The sequence below is a fragment of the Suncus etruscus genome, chromosome 18 (genome assembly GCF_024139225.1).
Source record: "Suncus etruscus isolate mSunEtr1 chromosome 18, mSunEtr1.pri.cur, whole genome shotgun sequence".
Taxonomy (NCBI): Eukaryota; Metazoa; Chordata; class Mammalia; order Eulipotyphla; family Soricidae; genus Suncus; species Suncus etruscus.
Genome location: NC_064865.1, coordinates 50,679,039 through 50,699,428, shown reverse-complemented (window position 1 = coordinate 50,699,428; position 20,390 = coordinate 50,679,039). Strand labels below are relative to the sequence as shown.

At 38.5% G+C, this 20,390-nt stretch overlaps 1 protein-coding gene and 1 non-coding gene across 2 annotated transcripts in view; one reads left to right on the top strand and one right to left on the bottom strand.

The window, feature by feature from the left end:
• The window catches only part of CDKAL1 (CDK5 regulatory subunit associated protein 1 like 1), a 674,860-nt gene that overhangs the window by 335,515 nt on the left and 318,955 nt on the right, over positions 1-20,390 (bottom strand). The gene's annotated exons all lie outside the window — the stretch shown is intronic.
• Positions 5,458-5,564, top strand: LOC125996790 (U6 spliceosomal RNA). Its single transcript, XR_007491468.1, has one exon. It is a non-coding gene; the product is annotated as a U6 spliceosomal RNA (small nuclear RNA).

Sequence of the window (20,390 nt, the reverse complement as noted above, 5' to 3'; positions counted from 1 at the left end):
GCAGAGACCTCATTCCCTCAAAAACGCAGGAGCATCTAACTGGATCGCAGGGATGCCTGACCCCCCCCCCCAAGTCCCACATGTTCAGGCTTCTAGAAACAGCCTTGGCGCCAATTGTCTTATCACATCTACCAAGCAGCTAGGTTCCTTTTACGGATGAGGGTGTTAAGGTTCAGAATATTTCAGTGATTTGTTTGACAAGATAACAGGCCAAAGAAGTGAGAGTCTGGATTCATCTTTGAATAGGTGTGACTTCAAGGTTTTTCCAAGAAATCATCTTCTCTCTGCTCAAAACTGAGAGGGAGTGGACTGAAAAGATAGTACAGTGGTAGGGCTTTTTTTTTTGTCTTGCAAGCAGCCAATCCAGGAGGGACGGTGGTTCAAATCCCAGCATCTCATATGGTTCCCTGTGCCTGCCAGGAACGATTTCTGAGCATTCAGTCAGGAGTAACCCCTAAGCAGGGCTGGGTGTGACCCCCCCCAAATAAAAAACCCAAACAAACAAAATTGAGAATGAGCAAGTGAGTGAGAGAAGGGAGAAGGGTATTTGTGTGTGTGTGTGTGTGTGTGTGTGTGTGTGTGTATGTGTGTGTATTTGTGTGCATGTGTGTGTTCAGCTCATGTGCAGTAGATCCTGGTTCAAACTTACAGAGCACAATCATAGGTAACTCTTGAGCACAAAATCAGAGCTAAACCCTCAGCACTAGAGGGTATGGTATGGCCCCCAAATCTAATCCCTCCCCAAAGAAAAATATATAAGAAAATATTTTAATGGGTTTCATCTTAAGCACAGGATCTCCTAGCAATACATCAATATTACCATTTTTGAGTGAAACAGATCTAATGGGATAAGAGAAGATCTGATAGCCACAGCTGCTTTCTACATCTCAGTAACTTCAGTCTCCAAGTCAACACCTAGAAAGGTGGAGGCCACACCCCCAGTGTATCAAGGCCACACCCCCACCACATCCCCATCAAGAGGATGAGCAGAACCTATCCCATGCCAAAGGGAATGGACGCAGCAGCTTCAAAGCACTGCAGTGACTCTCCTAGCACCTAGCTCGCCTGCCTGCCTTCCCATTTTCAAGCCTAGGTGCTGGTGTTTCTCTGCAGCAACCCTGCAGTCAGCTCAGCTCCTGAGTCAGCTTCAGAACTCCAGCAGCAGCTGGCAGGAACGGGACACTAATTCATTACAGATGGCAAAACACTGCCTACATTTTAATCTATTTACATTTTCAGAAAAGTTGAATCTGCAGTGAGATTGTCAAATTATTTTTTAACATGGAAGCTTTAGCCTTTTATTTCCCCCCTCAAATTCAGGCGGAGCTCTGTAAAAAAAAATAATAATAATGTTTAAGTGGTAAAAAATTCTTTCAACGAGACCAATTAGTACTATCTTCTTACCATTGATAGTTTAAAAGCTATCTAAGCTGGGAGCCTGTTTCTGAATTTCCTTATGTACCAGACACACAGAAAGATGGGATAGAATTAGGGCTGAGATCATACCAATTATTTTCCATATAGGACTAGTATATATTAGGATAATTTGCAGCACCTTTGTATTTTCCATAATTGCTATGTTTAGTAATGTGGGACTAATAAATTAACAAACGGTAAGATTATTAAATAGCTTTGTGGGCCTTATTTTTTCATTAGTGGAGGTAATAGGTACAGAAAACATATTATCGCTTGATTTTTAAAAGCCAAGTGAACAGATAAAGAAAATAACCAAATTAAATTCTTATAGCGCTGCTGCCCCCTCCTGGAATTTGTCTTCCAGCCCCCTCATGTTGCAACAACAATAGGGAAATTGAAATATTTCCTATGTAAGCCCTGAAGCAGCGGAGGAGGAGGCTTTGAAGAGCTTCTGTTACTATTTTTTTGTCTTAATAACTTCACAGGTCTACAAAGACATATGTATTCTGTGATATACAATGATAGTCTCACATCCCAAGTAATTCCTGGGAACAGATCATTTGAACTCCTTATTCAGAGTACTTGAGGAAATTAATTTTGGAAATCTTTAAAAAAAAAAAAAAACTTTCCTCCTTTTGCTTCAAAGTTTTTCAGTTTATTTGGAATTTTTTTTTCTGGGGATGTTAGGGAAATACAAACTCTCTTTTCATTTTTTTTTTGTTTTTGTTTTTGCGTCACACTTGGCAATGCTCAGGGGTTACTCCTGGCTCTAAGCTCAGAAATGCTCCTGGCAGGCTCTGAGGACCATATGGGATGCTGGGATTTGAACCACCGTCCTTCTGCAGGCAAGGCAAACACCCTACCTCCATGCTATCTCTCCGGCCCCTCTTTTCAATTTTTGTGGCCCACCTCTTTGGCCAACTTTACTCTCTTTTTTCATTCTCCTCTGAAATCATTCTCGTCAATTAAGAGTCATCTCCAAAATAGGTAAATCTTCCTCTTTCCCCCCTCCATGTCCTCTGGAAGCATAAATAAACAGCCCCTGATGTAAATAGTTCTTCCTTCCATAAACTCTCTCTTCTCTATACCAACTCTTCTATCTACACCTAACTGCTTCATAGCTCAGCTATTTGTTTACTACTTTTGTTTTGGGATCACACCCAGTGGTGCTTAGAGCTTACTCTTGCCTCTGTACACAGGTATCACTCCTGCCTCTCCGGCCAGTGGTCAGGAGTCCATATGAGGTGCCAAGGATTGAACCTGGGTTGGATGCATACAAGGCAATGAGCCTACCCACTGTACTATTTTTCTGCCCACCCCTACTCCATAAAGCAGCTTTCATAGAGCTTGGGTAAACTCCTGACCCCATTCCCAGCCCTAATAATTTCCTCCCAATGCCTTTTAGACAGTACAAATAACCTGCCATATAGTGAAATCAGTACTGTTTTCAACCAAAATTCCCCCACGTGGGACTAGTACCCTTCCATTCCTTATGCATGGTATTCTGGGATGGTCATCACTCCTTAAATCCCCAAACACTAACTGCTTTGATTCTCATGCCTCCCTGAGGCAACTGACTTCCATGCAATCCAAACTCCTCTACAATCACTCAGCGATGGTCTCTTGGATGTGAAGAGAAGCCTTGCCACTTACGGTCTCAAAGAATATTAAAAATTCAGGGAGGTCAAGATAGTATTACATGACTTGTAACTTGAAACAAAGAACTTTCAACCTCTCCTCCCCCAGAAAGAAATACAGTGGCTGAGGGTATTGAGGAGAAATGAGCCTGCGTCAATGGTTTCTCTGCCTACCAGTGACAAATTCTACCAAGATGCCGATTCTTAGCAGTAAGACAGAATGAAACAGGGTCAAGAATGGGCACCTCTCGGTGGCTCTAGACATCTGAGCAAGCACTCTATCATTCTGAGATTCCAGTTGTCTGTGGTATAAACTAGGGAAATGGCATAGAGTACTTACAAGATCATCAAGCTCTTTCCAACCAGTGTCTGGCAGACAAATCACCAACTGTAAGTTAACAAAAGCAGCAGCAGAAATGACATCAATTAAAACACACTGAAGACTTTCACCTAGTCCTAGAAACCAGTGACCAAATTCCCAAATCAAAACTTCTGGCTTTTTGGTAATTTCTGAGTCTCACTAATGCCCAAGAATGATGACTCCAATGAAACTGTTCTGAGGTAATCAGTTGTGTTCCCAAAACTCAAATAAAGAAGATCTTCCATTTCGGCACCCTTAGCTCTCCAAACCTCTCAAACTCTCTGTTCCAATGCCTGATTCCCAAGTTTTCATGTAAACTTGAATTCTAAGATCTGAGAAACAAAGATGAGATCACACAAGAATTTGGAATGGCAGCTCTATTTTTCTACAGAGAAAAACTTCTCAGTCTACACAGGGCCCAAGCCTAAAATTACCCTTTTCTTTCAAACAAGGTACTCTTAGAAAAATCTTTTTAGAGATTTAATAAAAACAAGTAAGCACTTTATCCATTACTGTTACAGCTCCTTGCAATCATTCCAATGCCAAAATTTCTGTCACTGTAATAGCATTAGAGGTCACGTTCTCTTCTTCTTTTCTCTCACCATCCTTCAAACTTGAATTTCTTTTCTAAACTATAGGCATGTTAATGTGCTGGTTTCTGAAAAGATGATTTCAGTCCAATGTTTACAAAATAATGTTAAGAATAGTAATGTAGAACATAAGGCTTCAACTACACAGCACACTTCTGCCTTGTACTCAGAGTTCACAGACTGTGCAGTATTCCTGACTAAACATGGAGCCTTTGTAGCTATCATCATTTGTTAGGATGATTTCTCCAACCTAGAGCTAAAATGTCCTTCTCCTTCGTGTCCTTTGTCCCACCCCAAAAATCCTACAATATTTTCAAACCAAATTAAACTTTCCCCATTCTCTGATGACCTTCGCTAAATTTAGCTGTCATTTTCAAATTCAATTCTGTACCATTTGATCAGTAAAAATTATCATGAGAGTTAGTCTTTTGAAGAAATAACCGGCAAGTGCTTCTGAGGAAAAGTTAGCTTTTACAGAGTAGGAAAGGTAAAAAAATAAATAAATAAATAAATAAATAAATAAAAAATAAAAAAAATAAAAACAACTAGGTCTAGTGCAAGCATTTAATTAAATATTATTTTATTGAGCATTAGAACCTAACAATATGTAGTTTCATATATACATGATAAACCACTAAGAATCTAATCCTATCCAATAACACTGACTCTATTTTACCCAGTTTACCCATATCCTTTTTCTCTATAAATACTCTATAAATCCTATCCAATAACACTGACTCGATTTTACCCAGTTTACCCATATCCTTTTTCTCTATAAATACTAGTATATTTTTTCCCAATAATACACATTGAATACACATGGAAGTGTTTTCAAACACTTTTTTGTGACTATTTTCTTCTCAAAAGTACTTCTGGATTCCTTTCTATAATTAAAGATATGTAAAGCTATGAAGCTTAAATATCTAAGGATTATCTTCGAGTCTGTTCTTTTGCTACATATTTGTGAAGATAAATTTAAGATCTTAATTTAAGCAACTATTCAAGTGCAGGCCAATTTATTTGCAAACTCCAGGTTCCCTGTGCTCAGAAGCACTCTCCTCCCAGGTGAAAGGACAGCTAGTCTACTTAAAAACTTGAAAACTTAAAGAATCCTTAGACAGAAATTCAGTGGGAGAACACATTCATTTCTTGGAATATCTGAATCCTAGTTCACACAAAACAGCAAATCCATTTGAAATTCTAATCAGCAAGGAGCTGATGAGAATAAAATCTATGTCAAAGCTAATTTTCTAAGAAGGAACAAAAGAGCCATGAAGAACCCATAAACCAGGAACCATTGTCAAAGGTTCATATGACATATGCCCACATGGCTAAATCACATGGAGAGTAGTTGCTGATGTTGATAAGTATGTTTGTTGGTCTTTAGTTCTTGTGTTTTTATGTTTTCATTCATTAAAATAAACAGCAACAACAAGAATAAAAACCAAGTTGAGTACTTGCTTTGGCAGTACATATACTAAAATTAGAACAATACAGAGAAGATTAGCATGGCCCCTGCACAAGAATGACATACCTGGGTCAGTTTTCCAACTGAAACCTATGGATTGATCTTCATTGTCTATGTTTGCATGAATGTATATGCTGGCCACCTCTATGTCTGTCTAATGTCCATCTGTAATGTATATAATGTCTGTCTATGTTTTATATAGTTCTCCATTATATATAACCCTTCTCTCTCTTTCTCTCTCTCTTTCTCTCTCTCTCACTCTCTCTCTCCTGATTACCATTTTACAAATCATTTTCTATCCTTTCATTCTCTCACCCCAACCTGTTATTTCTCCATATTTAACCCTTTTCACCCTACTTCGACAAAGATGATTGAAGAGAACTTTTACTGGGACCATGAATAAAGACTTTGATGTTAGACAACTCAGTATGCCCAGATGCTTATGGCAGGATTCTTCATGGGTAGGGTCTCCCTGTTTTTAAGCCAAAGGTTTTTCCTTTCTATTTTCCTCAACTTTTGCTGTACCTATGCAAAAAATTAAATAAATAAATAAATAAATAAAAACCTGCTGCCCCTTCATTTGTTTTTTCTTTCTTCTTTTTTTATCTTCGAAATGGGGGCTCCCACCTTTTTTTCATAAAACCTTGGGACATAGATTATTTTGTTTTACCTCATATTTCTGCACTTTTTAAAAATAAAATTAAGAAGCAAAGAAAAAAAGCTAAAGTCAAAAACAATAGAATCAAGAGACCCAAATGATAACAATCTAAACTTCAATGGGCCTGTTATACTGGCAGGCCAGCAGGGCAAAGGGTGGCGGTATAGGAAGTACTCTGGGAACATTGGTGGTGGAGGGAGGTCAACACTGGTGGTGAGAATGGCTCTGATTCACTGTATATCTAAAATTCAGCTATGAAGGACTTTATATATCATAAAAATTCCAATAAAATAAAATTGTTTTAAAAATTTGAAAGTTGCCTACACTCTACCATAAGTAGAGAAACACTGAAAGACAAATTTCAAATAGGGGGTGGGGGATGCCTACACTGGATATGAAGGAAAGACACATACAAACACAAAACTTTCTTTTCCCTAATCTCACCCTCAAAATCAGCATTCTCCTAATCACCAATGTTAGGCAAAGAGTGATATCTATGCACAGTACCTGCAATTCTGTTTGTCACAATTTTAACTCCACATCACCTTCATGCAAATCTTTTGAAATGTCACTCCTTGGCAGTGATAAGTGATAGATGTACAGCTGTCTCTTGGTAATATGTTGATAAGCTACAACTATCCTAAAATTCCTTTCTAAATAAAATTTCAATGTAAGTCTTTTTATAATTGTATGCATTTTTGTGCCTTTACAAAGACAGGCAAGTGTGATTTCTGTTCTTCAGTTGGTACTTATTCACTGCTAAATACCTTGGAACCAAGTTCCTCCTTGTTCTTCAGAACACATGCTATCATAGGATCATGACTGATTCTTGTGTTTTACCATGTAATGTTGCCTGTAAAGATGGACTAAATGTCTTGACAAGGATTTATCCATTGCATTTATTGGTAGAAAGAACTGTTATAGCAGAAACCATGACTGGATGTCTATGAAAAAGCCCTTGATTTCAAGCAAAGATTATTTTAAAGTTATAAATAAGACAGAGGCTTGAAAAGGTTAAATTACTGCTTAAAGCTATAGATCCAGCTAGTATCAAAGGTTCAAAAGACTTGACCTCACTGCCAGACTCTTTTTAGCTAAACTTACATAAAGGCAAAGAAGCCATCAAGCTAAAGTCCAGAAATAAAAAAAGGTGAAGGAATCCTGATACTTAGATCGTCTTAGCACAAATGGGTGAACTTTAGAAGAAAAACAAAGCCCTTTGGTGATACCTGCTTTCCAGGAGCATGTACGTACTAAATAATAAGTAATTTCCCAAGAGTTGTTCAACCTCTTTCTCATTTGTTCCCAAATGCATTTATATAAAGGAGGTGAGACATAAGAGAGATCCTGGTGATCTTTTAGTGTGTTTATTAAGAATAAATGAGGTAGGGGGAAAGCTGAGTACTTGAAAGGACTGGGTTGCTTGTGATTCTCTTCTTTCATGAAGCTGGAGGTATCTGGATGACCAGTTAGGAGCCACTGAGGGGAAGTGCCAATGGCATATCTCAAGACTCTGTAAACTGGTCACTGGGGCATCTTGGGACTATTTCATTTGAGGAAGAAGTTACCCTGTCTACCTCTCTTATTTTAGTTTAGGGAAAATGCATGGGAACCAGGTGACAAAATGCATAGAAATACAGGTGAGGTTTGTTGTTGTTGTTGTTTTAATGGGTTTATTTTTATTATTAGTTGGAAGAAAAGTTAAAATGGCAAACTACAAACATTGTATCAGCACCTATGAAAAACATGGGAGATTCAAGAATCCAATGTCAAAGGCAACTAAAGACCTACAAAACTGCCCAAATAATCCTAATATATTGCATTACTATGCAGCACCATTTCAAAAGTTAGGCAGTAGGGTCGAAGAAATAGTACAGGAGTTAAGGAGATTTGTCTTGCATTAACAGACCCTACCAAGTTCAAATCCCAGACATTACAAATAGTTCTCAGAGCACCACCAGGGGCTTTCTTGGGCACTATTGGATGTGGTTAACCCACAAGAAGTTAGGTAGGAAATGCTGCTCTATTGTGACTACTTGTGATAAATGTGAATGGATTCCACCATTTTATATTAACACTTATAGTACAAAAAAGGAACATCTTAGTAAACTATCTACTAACATTATGCAAGGAAACCTACCTAATATTCCTAATGCTAGGTGAAAATACTCAGAAATATTAATTTAGCAAATCTACAACATTTCACTTCCCTATACAATATACTGCCTCAAATATCCTTTTGCAAACTTCCTTAAGCATTCTTGAGAGCCAGCACAGAGGTACAAGAGTATTCATATTCCTATGTAACCAGAATCTCTACTTCTTACTTTGAAGATTGACTAAAATAAATAGTTTTAGTTATTATACTTTAAGCCCAAATTTGTAGTTGCCTGTGGAAATAAAAACAATTTTTTAGTGATAAAAGAGAGTGTAATACTGCAAATATGGACTCATTACCGTGCATGTTATGCTTTCATTTACAAGCTATTTTGGAAGCCTAGGGATACTTGGACAAGCTAAACAACCTATCTCAACTATTTTTTTTTTTAAAGCCTACAAAAGTGGTGATTCTGAATCCAATAGTCAGGTGAAAATCTGCTCCTACTGAAAAGAAACAAAAAGAAAAAAAAGAAAAGGGATGGAAAGAAAGGAAAGGAAAGGAAAGGTGATCAAAGAAAAGAGAAATAATAAAAGGGGTAAAAAGAGAAATAAAAGAAACCAAGGAGATGATTTGTTATAATACACTTCACCTCGCCAAGATGGTGAATTACATCATATCAATAGCGCTCCTGAGAGCAACTCCCCACCAAAATGAGATGCGATAGTGAGCAGATGAAGTGCTGTTCAAAGTCAATGTAGCCCAGGCTTAGGGGACAGAAGAATTAATGAGAAAATGAGAATCTACCAGATGGTGCTGCAGGATTCCTCGCCGCACATCCGCCACCCCAAGCAGCTTCGATACATGCAAAGCCCCAGGGCCCCACCTGGTAGCAGCATAATTACCCTAAATGTGCTCTTATGTTTCATTACACCTTGGCCATTACTATGTGCTCTGATTACAAGTATCAATCCTTTTCATTTTCATACATCTCTGCAGTTCCCCGCCATTCAACTGTGAAAACTCAGCACTCTCCGTGAGTCGAACATGCGGCCCATGCTGATAACACGGCGGAGGGTAAATTATTTGTCACTCGACAGGGTGCCAATTCAGTTTGATAAGGATGACATCATTCCCCATTTTGCCAATAACAATGGCACTAACAAGAACGTATAATCAACAAACCTCGGGCCTCTGTGAGTCCTGGCAGGTGCAACTCTCTCTCTCTCTCTCTGTTTTTTTATTTCTTAAAATGCTAAAAATAAGCCCGCATTAGCTTCCAGCTCCCAACTATTTCTTTGAGCACAATGCTAAGCAGAAGTTGGCTTCCAGAAGGCACTGCAGCTGCTGCGACCGCCGCCACTCCTGCAGATGCCGGCATTAATTGTATCAAGGACATATGAAGTAAGTGCTTGTTCAGCACAATGGCTATTGGGAAGCAGCTGGAGGCGCAAGACAAACTGTCTTGGAGAGAATGTCCCAGCCCAGTGTGCAAATGACAGCGATGAAGCACAAAGAGGGTCTAGGCGGAAGGGGCTAGTGTCAGCGCGGAATCGCACAGAAATGAAGCATGATCCATGGAATCCAAAGCAAAGGAGGTTGCCAAAAGAGTCTCAGGTTTTACTGACAAATCATTTCGAGACTGGGGTTGTAATATTCTTTGGTCTTTCCATCCAGCAGAAATAGGTGAGTCATCGCGAACGATTTCAACAGCATTTGCTAGGACACATGTAAAATCTCAAGGTGCTCCCCCAGTCCTCTAGGACTCCTACTGTAATGCTCCTTACACAGGGATGTGTGTGCATAGGTCAATGAACTTAAACATCAGCACAAGACTGGCTTTGTTTATTTTACAGAAGCAGCCATGTGCTTCCAAAAGAAGCACAGCTGTAGCTCGCTTGCCCTGTCCCCTGCCTCTTTACTCAGGACCCTTCCCATCCACATATCAGTTTCATATTCCAACCCTTTATGTGAGTGGACTGAGCTGTAATTATTGATGATTAAAGGTGTGATTTGGGCAATGGGTAATCACAGAGGTTTCTAATGGCCATTTGAGAGGGGGGAAAGGAGAAATGATGGGAAAGGGGAAATGGTCACAGGACACTGGAAAACCAAGTCTTCTTAGAGAAAGAGAATGGGCAGCGAAGCCAGAGAAATAGGCCAAGGGAAGAACATGAATTCATGGCCATTCCAGTAACAATAATATAGGCTTCCAGAGCTGGCCATGGTCATGACTCATGCAGTGGTTTCCGAAAGAGGCCTGAAAACAAAATGGCCTATGAATACATCACCATACCAACCAGAGCTGCCCGCTAGCTGAGCTCGGAGCTCCCCAATCATTGCTGCCCCCACAAAGGAGGTAAATCCTGGAATACATTTTTGGAAGGTTCATAAGAAGCTGCACAGCCCTAGTAAAGAATTCCACTTGAGCACGCAAGAGAGGGTACAGGGGTTAAGGTACTTGACTGGCACATGGCTAAGCCTCGTACAATCTCTGATCACCACCAAGAGTGACCCCCAAGGTACAGATCTAGCTGTGACACAACTCCCTTTTATCCACCCTCCTCCAAGAATTACACTTGAACAAATTATAAATGACCTCAAGGGGGGTGCAAAATTAGAGTACAGTGGGGATGGTGTTTGCCTCCAATGTGGCCAGCCCAGTTTGATCCCTGGCATCCCAGATGGTCTCCCAAGCACTACCAGGGGTAATTCCTAAGTGCAGAGCCAGGAGTAACCCCTGAGCATCACTGGGTGTCATGTAGAAAACCCCAAAACATTTTAAAAGAAAAGAAAAGAGAAGGAAAAAATGACTTCAAGAGGACAGAGAATATTGTAGTTAGAAACATGCAAGGCCCCAGTTTGTTCCCCTTACATCTTACAGACTTTTGAAGTATCATCAGTTGTGGCCATGGGGTCTCCCCTGTCTGATCAATTATTATCACACCATCAGCTCTATCCTTCAACCACTACATTTAGCTGAGAATTACAAGGAATGGCTGCTGTGCCCATGAGCAAGGCTTGAGAGGCCCAAAAGTAAAAATGGCTATGTTTTACTATCTTTCAGTATTTAATAATTTTTAAAGTTCAGGGGGTAGAGCAATAGAAAAGCACATAGGATATTTGTCTTGTTCATGACCAACCCAAGTTCTATCTCTGGTACCCTCTAAGGTCTACTACTCATGCCAGAAATAATCTCTAAGCACAGAAACAAGAGTAAGCCCTGAATACTGCAAGGTGTGCTCCCAAAACTAAAACAAACACACACGAAGTTTAAAAATAGTAAAAATACTCACTGCTGGGAAAGAGCTAAGAAGATTGCATCATGGCCTGCACACTCAAGGCTCTGAGTTCAATCCCTGGTCCTACAAGGTCGTTGAACACAGTAGTCGGCCCTATTGGGTCACACTGCAATGCCCCATCACTGTATCCAGACCTGGGCAGTAGGCCTCAGGCCCACACCCACAGACCAGCTATCACCAGGAAAGCCCTGGACCTGCTGGAAAGTGCTAGAGAGGCATTAACACCCCCACCCCTGAAATTAAGAAACCTGGTCAAACATTAGGAGAGTAAATGATTTAAGAGCCACAGATCTTCAAGTTCACCACAAACAACCTGCCTGCCTTTAAGTGATGACCATCCCAAACAAAAACTTAGCTATTTCCCAACCCTCATTTCCCTCATACCACCATGCAAGAAACTTAACGCTGTACATGTTGAGTCACTGGCTAAATTACATTCATCAGATGAAAATTTCTTCTTGAACATCAGTCATGAAATAGCAGTTCAACTACAAATTCAAACCTCTCCATGCAAATTGCCCCTGTTTCAGATAGACTTGAAGGTAGAAGGAAACTGTTACACCATGGAAAAGCTGTGAAGACCTAACATCCACTCTACAGTCTCTGAGCACATGACAAAGCATAGACTGCTTTCATGTTAACTCCATACAAAGAGGCAAGCAGTGCCAGAAGAGACTGTGCTGGCTCTATAAGCACTGGTGCACAGCGTTAGAAACCAATAGTTCGTTACTTTGGGAGTCACTTCTGTGGAGATGGCGAGTTTCCTAGCATTAGCGCCATGCCGCTGAAACGTTGTTACATTCATATTCAAACCATTCTATCATCTGCAAGCCCATAAAATAACAATTAGCCGTGTTGCCTTTATTCCAATGATGTATAGGTAAATTTTCAAGTTTCTAGCCAATTTAATCACAACGGACAAAACTCAAATGATCCCATCCACTTACCCATCATTGTACAATCTATCAAGGAATAGCCACATGAATATTTGAGGAGTTGGAACAGATATATTTGAAAAGGGGATGAATAAAATTCTGGTGTAAACCACAAAGGAAGATAGCTGCATCCCAATATCTTAATAGATTTTTTTTCTTTTTCCTGAAACGGGTCTTTAAGCACATTTGATATTTGACAGATATATTAGCTCATGAGCACCATTTATCATGTTTATTTTTAATAGGCTTCCCTTAGAACAGCTGCCTAAGATGCTAATCTTTTTTCCCTTTTTTTGGTCTTTTGTAAATATTTGAAATACTATTCATTAACAGTTGTGCATTTATTTTGTCTTGTACAGCTTATGAGCTGGAATTCGCTTTTTTTCTTTTCTTTTTCTTTTTTTTTTTTTTTTTTCTATCTCTTGGCCAGCTTAGGGAAACCCTGCTGGTTAGGTTCAATCTGTCAGGGTTCAAATTATCCTTCAACTGAGAGCTAATCAAGGGCCTCTGACCTGGTCTGCAAATAAATGAAGAACAAAAGGGGGGTTATTTTTCCTTTCTTTAGGAGCACTGGTTCTGAAAAAGTTAAGGAAAACAAGAGCGGGCCACAAATGGGATTGCCCCAAATTAAAAACAGGCACATCCAGCTCCTGAAGATGAACTAGACTCACTCGGCATTTCTGAAAGAGCTGAGTTTCAAGCTACAAATCCATTTTTTATAGGAATTGGTTCTCAAATACAGCTCAAATTAAAATTCACAGTTCATTTAGTGCAAGTCTGCGGCATAAGGAGAACATAGGTTGTAGGTAATCAAATTACTCAGATGGGGACATTGGAAACCTGAAGGAGTTTCATGAACTTCCAGCCGCCAATGACTAGGCATGCACAACAGAATTAGCCTTTGCCCAGCGTCAACACTGTCACCCTCACTATTTGTCTACATTTTGAAAACATGAAATAGTCCCATCTTAAACAATTCCAGACTACAAACTTAAAAGATTTTTCAAAATAATACAAATTAAGCCGTTCTCCATGCACTTTAGGGAAATGCTTGGTGAATGTACTTAAATGTAATCTTGCTTTCGAACACATAAACGATAATACTTCCTCTTACTATATACATACTATGGTTCTCAGAGCCTAAATGTGATGGCTTTGTCGAGGCTCTCCCTACTCTACTGCTGTGAATCTTCAGAATTGCCACGGTCCAGGAAACTGAAGGCCTGTGAAATGTGTCATTGCCACCATTCAGGAACAATATGATTGCAATTCCACTAAGGGCTTCTCTCAAAATGATCCCAACTGATGAAATGACCCCAGTTATGATAATAAACCAATTGCACTATAGCAACCAATGCATTTGCAATACCAGTATTTGAGTACAACATTTTCCCCGAGGGGCAGCAAGCCAGAGTGCAGAGAGCTCTGGCCCATCAATCAGGAAATCTCTATTTTAATACCCTTCCCTCGGACTTACAGTGGTAACCTCTCTGTACTTCACCCTTCCAGGAACAAGTGCCAGCATCTATAATTCACTCGGTGGATGGAAGGATGAAATGAAAACCTAGATGGAAAAGTGCACAGAAAATTATTTGATACCCACTTCTGGGGCACTTTTATTAATATAAGGGTCCATAAAACAGCATAATGTCTGAATCATATTTACAGTCAGACCAGCATTCATTGAAAAGAAATCATCGTCATATAAGATCAGAATCAAAATAAAACAAGGAATAAAGTCACTGAGGCACAAAGGGTCAATCCTATATATTTCTTCGTGGCAGAAAACAATGAATACTGAATGAAACATAAAATAAATTTTCATTTACTTAGGGACGGTAACCTTGATTCCTGAAGTCCATGTTTAAGGAAAATTAGAAATCCGGTGGCTGAATACATTATTAGTGTCAAGAATTACTGATGTACAATTTGAGAAATGACTTATCGTCTCTAAAATACACCGGGTCCTAGCTCCCCCTCAGTTTTCCATTTGCTTCAATTATTCTGAACAAGCCAGCCATCAAGAAAAATATCTCAGATGTTAGGTCTGTAGTTTAGTGAAGGAAAATATACATGTGTTTCACAACTTGCTATCAGGTCATATTTATAAATTACAAATAGCTCCTTCTAATGCTCCAGCGTTCACTACAGAAAATGGAAAATGTAAACACAATTTTACTATCACAAATCCTCCACTTAATGGGTACTTGACCAATGTCAAATAAACAAATAATCGTACTAACCATTATGATTAAAGTGCACACTAACCTTGGCTAATGTGCTAGGAAAAAAATGTAACCATTCTCTTGAATTAATGCCCACTAAGCTCTTTTAAATACCAGGTTACGTCTATAAATATACAATAAAATGCATAATGTAATCTAAGCAAAAACATTACACGTTTTCAAAAGTCAGAGGGAAAGTATACTTTTCTTTGATTACCACACAAATATAAATTTATAAAAATAATTTACTGCTTTTAAAAATTTGTCACTGAACTAAAGAGTCCTGAAAAGCTTCAAATGCTGGACTTAATACTGCTAAAGAAATAATTTTAAAATCTTTAATTTATTCTCAACTTAACATAGTGCCAAGGTAGGAGAACCTACACTCCTCTTCTTTTTATTTCACTAAAACTAATTACAGAGTGAATTCAATCTTCAAGTCAATACAACTGTCAATAAATATCAGACCATTACATATAAACTATTAGACATTTCAAAAATAAGAGCATAAATATAACCAGTATGAACATATGCAGATATAAACACAGAAATAAATTCAGTAGTGTAGAATTGTAGCAACCTAATTTTAAAGAAAGCAAATGCATCTTTTTAAACTTAAATTTTCTATAGCATCACCTATACAGAGCACTCACTTTTATTTTAAATTTTTATTTGATCATAATGGCTTACATATCTTTCACAGTAGTATTTTAGGTACATATAAACATTGAATCAGGGGAATACCCATCACCAAATTTGTCCTCCCTCCATCCCAGTTCCCTTTCTGCAACCCATATACACCACCATCAACTCCCAGGCTGCTAGATCATATATCTGTTTGGTCCTGGTACCCTCCCTTATTTCCCCCTCTATTTAAGAGGTGGAGCTAGATAAATTGAGTTATGTGGTTTTGTTTGAAGGAAAGAAAAGCAATAGAATGGGGTACAAAATAAGAACAAATAAAAAATAAATTAAAAAAATAAGTCAAGTACTTTGAAAATGGACGGAGACCTTCTAGAGGCTTTCAACCTCGGTTTGAGAGAGGACAAAAACAGTCTGCATGCAGGGCAGATCACTCCGCATTTAATGGTATGCTGAAACTAGAGGATGCTCCACATCAGCCTGACATCGATGCAAGAAATGCACAGAATCCAGAGTCTTTAAATATAAGAATCTGATACCAACAAAAACTAAAGTGTGAAAAAGTTTCACCGGGACCACAGAGAATTACTCGAGTTGGATGGACTGATATGCCTGAAACCCAGAGTCAATCTTATGCCAATAAACTTCTGTGTTGAGGCCTTTTTGTAATCAGGTCAAGGATTTTTTTCCATTTTCCCCATTTTTCTGGACCTATGCAAACAACGGCAATTGCCACTATCACACTCTTACTATATTTTTTTACTCTTATCCTTTAAGGAAAAAAAATACAACTTACTGAACTTAAAAACAAATAACTGTAGTAGAATGCCTGTCTCGAATACAGGCAGGGGATGGGAAGGGGGAAGGAGGTAATGTTACACTGGTGAAGGGGGGGGGGTGTTCTGGTTATGACTGTAACCCAACTATGATCATGTTATTTAAATAAAAAATATATTAAAAAAGAGAGGACAAGAAAAAGGTAATTGAAACACCACAATAGTACAGAAAAAAATATCAAATTAAATATCCAGTGAGCACTACAGCAATAAAGACAAGCACCACACAATAGTCTCAGTTCTGAACTCAAATCATGCCGGAGTGCAAAAAGAAAGAGAAAGATATGAAAAAATAAGAAAAAATAAAATAACAAAATAAAATAAAATAAAATAAAAAAATAAAATAAAATAAAATAAAATTGGAGGTATCAACTTCAATATCTACACCAAAATAAAGACCTCAAAAAAATCCGTCAATCAATAAATAAATGTGTGGAAAGATTATTTTGTGTTTTTTTTTTCTTTTTCCCCCTGCATAGACACATTAAGTATTGGGGATATTATAGAGGGAATTCCCTTGGCCTAGGAGTTACAGGGTTTCTCCACCCCTGAAGTATACTGTCATGGGATTAACTGTAGACTCCTTGCATGATCATTTACTCTCCCCTCAGTGCTTTTGTGGTGTATGGAAGACTTCTGCTTCGTCTTAGATGGTAAAATCAGACCTCTGTATCTAGATATCTTGGTGACTGTGCAGCTCAAGGAATGGAGCTTATGATGGAGTCTTTCTTTGTGGTTCTAGGAGTTCTGCTTCTTTAGTGTCGTGTTAATCCATTTTCTATAATTGGTGGTCTTGGTCATTATGTTGCTCCTAGGATGGGGCTTGGGATAAAGTCTTTCATTATGTTTCCAGAAGACCCGTTCAGTTGCGGTTGTCTCAGTCAGACCTCTGGAGTTGCAGAGCACTCACTTTTTAAAAAAAAATATATCCAGGATCCAGGGAGTTAGCTCAAAAGGTACGAGAATATGCATTCTTAGCAAGTACAAGGCACAGAGTTTGATCCCTGGTAGTGCCTGGCCCACTAAGCATGACTGGATTAGGCCTGATAGCCCAGCACCACTGGGTCTAAGCATTAAATTGTTGGGGCACGGTTGACTATTCCAGGAAGTGGTCCCAGACCACTACTGAGAAGGTCCCTAAAATTCATGTATCTTGCTAACCATTTTATGTTTATATAATAAAGCTCGGGGTATGTATAAATCTTCAAAGCACTGATAGTCCTAATTATAATCAATTAGCATTATTATCTCTAAATTACCATACATCTGTGGACACCATCTTTCCCTGATTATCAATCTATGATACTACCTGACTAGTTCTTTAAATTCTAGGGTTCTCAGGCAGACATTTAGGAAACACCTATTGAGAAACACTCACTACTTCCAGTTCATGAGATAAAAGTAGAGTTGTGAGGACTTTAAAGACATGAACACATTAAAAAATATTTTTATTGAACATGGATGGTGATATCAAGACAAGATTCAAGCAGCTCTTATTGTTGAGGAGGCCAAGTGGATAATACAGCATTCTAACAAATCACACCTGGTCATCACCATTACTGAGCTATGTGGGACAAAAGGTAACATGCTTGAAGACATTACATGGTGCAGGATGGTGCCAGATAATACCTAAAGAATAATTTAAGGTCCAAATATGGTGACGAAAACTGTGATCAACTCATTGGCCCCATCAGCATCAAATGACTTAAGATCTAAGGTATCTGCATGGTCTGGAAACTTCATTATTTTAACTCACAATTCCCCACCACAGACCTACTGAGAAAAAAATGTGCAGTTACCAAACTCTCAAGTGATCTATATGCAATTGAACATCTGAGAAAAACTCTTAAAATGCAACCCCAACATAAGCATATGAATGCATTTGGGTAGACATACAAATACATATAGAATACAAATACATATACACAGAGCAGAGTTAGAAAAAAGAGCAAAAGCAAGAGTAGAACTGACTTCTGCTTTCCTCACTCTGTTCCTTCTTCTTCTTCTATGTTTTGATAACTGTAATAATCACAAGTGGCCATTCACTAAAAACAGCATAGATGTAGCACCTGGTTCTCTGATCTAATTTTCATATTAATTGCTGTGCTTTATATTTCTCAGCTACAAAAACTAAGGCAAAGCAAGAACAAAGAGCTTTCTTAAAGTCAGAGACTGACGACCTATGAGCTATACAATTGAACCTATTTAATCTTTACCATAATGACATATGATCTTTCTTTGGCTGTATCACTACTCTTACCATTTAACTGACATAATTTATTTACCTGATTGTAGAACCAGAGTCACCACCAAAATATTTGTCCAAGCATTCCCTTTGCACAAAAATATAATCACTCAGCACTCCCCACCCTGGAAATATACCTTCTGTAAACAGGAAATGACCCAACCCAACAGTTTCTTCTTCTACCTCTTGGATTATTCCAAGACCCTAGGGGAGCTTGATCAGCTTTTCATCTACTTAAAAAACATGGATTTAGCTACTATCCTGAATGACCTTGTGTCATGCTAATGCTCTCTGTCTCTAGTAATGCTTATGTATGGGTCACATGCACGGATAGTTATTTAAACCAATGTTCATATACTTCTGTACCACTTGTACCTGTTTCCTTCCTGTCCTACTAGTTAGCATTCCTTGTCTTCTGGTGTGGCCGCCATTTTTATGATGTTGATCCTGGGCTTTGCAGTTGAGAAATAAGGTTTACAGATGTTCTTCTCAGTTATCTATGGAACAGTGAAAGACCTTGAAGATGGAAGGTACCAAATGATGACAAGCCCTTGGACTTGGATTATAGAAATGAGAAAGCAGAGGAAGGAGAGGGAGAAGAAAAAGAAAGAGGAGCAGGAGGGGGAGAAGTAATGAGAAGGGGTGATAAGGGAGTGCCTGGTAATAACCTTAAGGCATTGATCAAAGGATTTGGGATATTTCAGAGTCTTAGAGGTAACTATGTACATCAAAACCCTGAGTCAATGTTAGAATAAGCATGTGAAGCAAAATATAATAATTAATAAAAAATGTTTGCTAAGGAAAAAGGATAAGGCATAGGGAGAGAGGCTGAGGTCACTGGTGGAAGAACATTGATATTGGTGGCGGTTTTAGAGTTGGAACATTAAATGTCCAAAACAGAAAGATCTGTAAATCATGGTGCCCAAATGAAATAATTAAAAATTTTCTGAAGAATTAAGCAGTTCAAATAAATCATAATTTTGGGGGAAAATTCTATGTTTTCAAGTTAACTTTATAAAAACAAAGTAGTACTTACTAGTTTAAACCACAATCATATTACCATCTAAATTAGCTTAATGGAAAACAATTCTGGGTATATTTGGCTACTCTTAAAAGGCATTATAATATAATAAAGCCAGTAAGATATTTAATAGTAAAATATATTTTTTTTTTTTTTTTTTTTTTTTTTTTGGCAGGCTCTTTGTGTTTTATTGGTTATTTTTGTTGGTCTCCATCACAGATGGAATTTTTCACTGGTAATTCCTCAGAACTAAATCCATTCATAGGGAAGTAAAATATATTTTTAACTCTCTAACACAATAAAACTTATTACAGCATAACATTACATGAGATGTAAGCAGGTAAAACAATAATTTATCATTGTTCATGAGTCTGTAATTTGGGCTGGGCTCAGCCAGGCCATTCTTTAATGAACATGGGTGCTGGTATACTGGACATGACTTCTTCATTTGCATATCTAGAGTCTTAGTTAGGAAGTGAGAACTTATATGAGCTGCTTGAGCATGTCTCTACCCACTTGGCATATACCCAGTATATAGTAGCAGGATCTCCTAGGCTTCAGCACTCCATACAACTTGCACAAAAAGAAACTCTGGGGTTCAAGTGTGTATCAGATCTCTCATTGCATCATGCTTTTCAAAGTTCCAGTTGCAGAAGTAAGACCCAAAAACCAAGTGGACAGTGTGGAATGCAGAAGGGATCTAGGTGCACAGAGCTTGAGCAGTAGGAGGCATGATACCATGATACCACTAAGGACTAATCCGCCATGATTTTACTTGTCCATTAATACCAATATTTAGGTACAAACAGGATGAATCAATTCCCCAGATCTGGTCAGTGTGAGGCTATCTTTAAAAATAGTGAGGAAGCCTTGGGGCTGGAGAGATAGCACAGTGGTACGGCATTTGCCTTGTATGCAGCTGACCCAGGATGGATGGTAGTTCGAAGTCTGACATT